Source organism: Neovison vison, chromosome 3 (genome assembly GCF_020171115.1).
Source record: "Neovison vison isolate M4711 chromosome 3, ASM_NN_V1, whole genome shotgun sequence".
NCBI lineage: Eukaryota > Metazoa > Chordata > Mammalia > Carnivora > Mustelidae > Neogale > Neogale vison.
Window position 1 is genome coordinate 15,999,727 of NC_058093.1, and position 5,294 is coordinate 16,005,020.

The following is a 5,294-nucleotide window of genomic DNA, read 5'->3' on the forward strand; positions in this document are numbered from 1 at the left end:
GAAGTCTGGTCTTGGAATATTTCCCAGTTGTCTGACAAACCCAAGGCCTTCCAACTAGAATTTCAAACCTGGGCAGACATCTGAGCTCCCAATCAACCACTTGGCTCAGCTGGATCCAGGTGAACAGGCTATCATCCTGTTCCAACTCTTTCCAAATGACTCTCACAAGGAAAGAGTTGGGGTGGGTCACATAGCTTAAGAAGCAGGTAGGGAAAATGGATGTGGTCCCAACACGAGCTGTGGAAAATGGCTCACGTTACAACATGCCAGCGCCATTTGCTTGGCTGAGAAGCTGTTGGAGGAGGCTACAGATCTGCCCTTGGAGGCTCAGCCTTCTCTGCTCTGCTCTTACAATGTCTCCTTCATTTGGTGCGTGTTGACTAACTGGGAAAGTGTTGATTAAGAAACCACATCCCTGCCTCGGGTCCTGTTCCCAGCAGGCCTGGGTTTCACACAGAAGGGAAGCTGCTCTCCCACCTCCTACCATGTGTTCCTGCTACCTTTGCTTTTTTTTTTTTTTTTTCCCCTCCCCAAACTGCCTCCCTTGGTGAGACAACTTCCTGGAATCCTGGTATTGGCTCTGTCTGAAGTCTCAGCAGTATTGTCCCAGAAGAACTTCGTTGGGATTCTTCTCCAGAAAAATCCAATCTCAATTATTTCCAGGCTTTCCTCTTGCTAATGGAAAATTATTTTATCCTAAAATCACCAGGCAAAGAAACAAGAAAAAAATTTTTTTTTTTTTTCCCCGATGGAAGGAGTTGGCTAATAGCATCACAACCATTATGAGAATTGCCATTAAATCTTCAAGCTCAGGAAAACTCTGTTCCCTAAAACACGAAGTAAAAGAAGAACAGGGCAGTGTTTTCTTGGCAACAACTGTGCTGCATAACCCACCAAGTTCAACATGCGAGCAGCCATGGGAAAGAGCGTTCATAAGCTCATCCTGAAACGGGCAGCAGTAACCCCCCGACCTGTCCCCACCGCCGGAACGGGCAGATGCCGCCGACAAAAGGAACGTTCTCCGAAGGGAACGTTCTTGAAGATTTTTATTTTTATCCTAGATTAGTTCTATTTTTTTCTAGGGCCTGAATCTTGAAAAAAAAAAAAAATTTTTTTTTCTCTTCCTGCTGGTCCCTTGGCAGTTTCTTAGGTGAGAGACGGAGAACAAGAGCTAAACCAAATGCTACTTCTGGGGAAGAGCCCCCTTCCACATGAATTTCTGTTGCTTACTTTGTCCCCCCACCCCTTTTTTTTTCTCCTTCTGCCGGGGTTACAGAGGTGTTCTAGCCCTCTCTACAGCCTGTATGGAGTTCCAACCCAACAGAGAGCGAGGCTCACACCACATCAAGGGTAAGGGGCACAAAACTGGGATCTCTCGGATCATGCAGCTTTGCCCTTTAAATTAATACTTGGGGGGAAAGTGGGAGCCCCCGAATTGGATACCATACCAGGTTGTTGGACAGAAATTACATTGATGAAACGGTTAGACAGTGATTAATATGCCCCATAACTCATTGCGCTATCCCTAGGTCAGCATTCTCTCCACACTCACTGATGTCCAATTACTCACTATTGATCCGTGATTGCATTGCACGGGGTAGAACGGCAGCATCAATTCATTTCATCCTATTGAGTTTCAGCCAATAACAATTGATACTTGGCACATGTTTCCCAGAGACATTTGTCTGCCATCAGGGAGCTGATTAACAGGTTGGCAGTTTGTATGTTGGGGAAAAAGGGAGGAAAAGTGTGAATCCTGCTTATGAATTTGTTCTCAGCCCTGATGTGAAGAAAAAGGCAGCGTTCCCCTGCCCTTACCTACCTCTCGTCCCTGCAGTCGGCGCTTTGCCCCTGCCAACCTGTTCACGTTCAACACGGCTCTGCCCTTATTTTTTATTGATAATCATGTGAATAATTAAAGTCCAAGTACATGAAACTCACATAAATCATCTTCAGTGGGCACGTAATGGACCTGGGCCCAGCCATTGCTCAAAGCATAAATTAAGGCCAAAATATTCACGATGTAAACTAGGCATGTCATTACCTCCTGCAGAATTCACTGGAACCTGCTTGTCACTCAAAATCCGCCACCTTCAAGGGAGTCGGCGGGCGAAGGGCCTTCTCTCTCCGACCACTGCGGGGACCACTGACGACTTTTTGCCTTCCGTTTGCCTCAACCATCGAAGTTATGTAAGCAGATGACATGCTATTTGTTTTGAAAACCCCACTTGCTTCAGCTCGCCGTTCCTGCTGCGGCCTTAGCATTTATTCTGTGCTTACTTTTTAAAAAGCCCAAGCAGCCCCGTCCAGAGCTATTAACCTCTCTCGCGAATGTCATCAATCATGCGGTTGGCACAAGGGTTTTGCTAGACAAATCTCGCAACATCTGCCATGCGTTCTGCAACTTCCTTTTGATTCCTCACACTTTATTTTCGCTTTCATCTCCTCTTGCTGGTGAGATTTGTGTCTGAACCCGTTCAGATGCCAGGGAGCTGGTAACGTGCCATTCCTCCACAGGGCAGTATGCCTTGTGAGACATTGGGGTGGCCGTTAGTTCGGGGCTGGTAGGCATTCCCGGTGCCAACAGCCAATGGCTACTGAAGCATTTTACCAGAGAACCTCCTCGATTTGGAGGACGCTGCACCTGAGAAACCACTCTCCTGTTCATACATGGAACAGCTGGCACATTAAAGACATCTTTAGAAAAAAATCATTTTATGTAAAATAGGTTACATGTTTCCGCCTCAGCCCTAGGGGTATCCAAGAGCACCATGTTGGCCAAAGTCCTGCTCTCAGTTCATCTTAACCCCTCCTTTGCCACCTCCATAGGGAAGCCCTGATTTCTTTATGTGTCATCGTCATCCCAAGACAGCATCGCAAGGTCACACCTGCTGCCCTGACCGTAGCCTTCAAACACCAGAGGTGGCATAACCAAGACATTTACTCCAACTGAAACGTTCAGGGGCCCAAAGACCAATAGGTCTGGCTCCTCCTAAAGTGTTCTCGATCCCCTGTCTAGTTCCAGACTGGCAGACATTTCCTCTGATCATCATTCTGAGGATTTCTGGATCCATGATCTTAAGAGAAAAAACCATGATCCTGGACCATCCATTAGGCCCATAATTTTATTAGTCACTTTGTGAAAACTTCAACTTGTCCTCAGCCTTTTGTGACGGAAGTTGAAGAGCATGCTAGAGAAATAGATGAACTGTTAAATAAGAAATATCTGCTTTCATGAAAATGTCATTAGTGATGAAGAATGCATTTAAAAGATCTCCACAAAGTGTCCAGGGCTATTTAAATGATCAAGGAAAATGAGCACTCGTACCTCAAAGGTCTCTCCTCTCTCTCCTTCTCTTTTTAAAGATTCAGGAACTTCACTCTTGGCTTACTAAACCTAATATTTATCTTTTTCAATGAGCATCATAAATTGTGAATCTTCTTAAGAAAAACACATGTTTATATAGTTTACATAGGCCATATATCCTCACTGCCTAAAATGTATTTTTTATGATTTGGCCATAAAGTGAGGGATAATATTTTAAGGTCCTCCTCATCTAAAAGAATTTTTGCATCACCAGTGTTTGGACTGAGTGAGAACAATGAGAACATGGATCATTGGTCAATGCTGATGTAAGTGAATTGTGATTCCAAAGAGCTCTCAAATTTTTAATAAACAAAATTCCGTAGTAGGTGTAAGGGAGGTAGGCAGCGTGACACGCATCACGTGATGCTGAGGATGAAAGCCACAGTTGAGGTGGGGCAAAAGAGCAGGCATTGCCCTCAAACACATTGATATGACATTTTTTCCACTTGGACACCCTCCCCACACGTACACTAATCCATGGATCTGAGGGGGAATAATCCACTGACATCCAATTTTCTGGGAGAATTTTTTTTTCCTTTCTGAATGAGGCAATTTGTTCGTGATGCAGTGTGAGTATTAACTCTTTCTCGATTTAAATGGTCCTTACAAAGGAAAGATTAATGCTGGCATTGGAGATTAAGGTCACTAAATCAAAAAACCTAGTCAGATGCCCTCAATTTTTAGCCACATCCCCTTCTGTCTGGAAAAATAACAAGAGAAACTGTGATTTTTCAGTAAAACAGAAATAAGAAAAGTTCAATAGTGAACCCATAAAAATCTTATGTATGAGATGGAGTCGCAGCTCAACCAGACTGGCTCTAAATATTTTCTACCTCAAAGGCAGACCTAGACATATATACATATATATGTATATATGTATATATGTGTGTGTATCTCCAGTTGGTAATTCAATGACCATTTATATGGTGCTCAGTTCAGGGAAAATAAAATGTGAGCACAAGGTAGGTATTCAGAATATAGTCGGTGAGACATACATGAGCAAATTACAGAAAACATGGGAAATGTTAAGAATAGGGGCACTATTCAAAGATGTTAAGGGATGTAGAAGGCAAGCTTGACTTTACCTAGTGGATATCAGGGGAGACTTTTTCCAGGGAGAGTAGGATTTGGAAGAATGTGGCTAAGGAAGGCAAGCCAAGAGAGAACTAGTCATGGTGCCAACAATGGAAAAATCACAACATGGTCTCACCTGTTAGTACAGGTCATTTATGGCAGTAACTTATTTTGCAAGGTCTTATTTCCATCTACCAATACAGGACCTCAGGTTCCTCCATATTTACCACCCCACCCCCATCCAGTGCTTTTCACAATGTCTCCAGGAGGTATCTCATATATACATGAGAGAAGTCCGATGAGCTAGTATATGGCACACACTGCTTTTTCCTCCCCTCCACTCCAGCTTCCCGCTGCTGCACAGCCTAGGGTTTGCTGGACGGTGCTGTCTGTGGGCACCACTGCCAGTCTGGATGAGCTCTGCTGCACTCAAGATAAGACCCTGCTTATCAACCAAGCACTTCCTAATTCCTGAAAGATGATGTTGCTTTCATAAGATCTTATCTCCACAGGGGCTACTTCTCCTTCCCCTTCAATTGCTCTAGGAACTCAATCCTTGAAAGCATCAGGATTGGTCCCTGCAACTATATCTGTGCCAAACACCCTGGGGTCTTACAGAATTTGTGGGGAGGAATTCTTTCCATCTTCGCACATGGTTCCGTCTCTCTGAAGACTCCAACACAGGGAACTAGGGACAACCCCATGCTATTCTTCAAATGACACACCCGCCCTCCCCTCCAAGTCCGAGGAGGACAAGCTTGTATCCCCGGCTTCCTCATCTCTCAGATGGACTTTCTCTCCCAAGATGTAACTCAGCCCTGGTGCAAACACATATGGCAATTCAGTCCCTGAG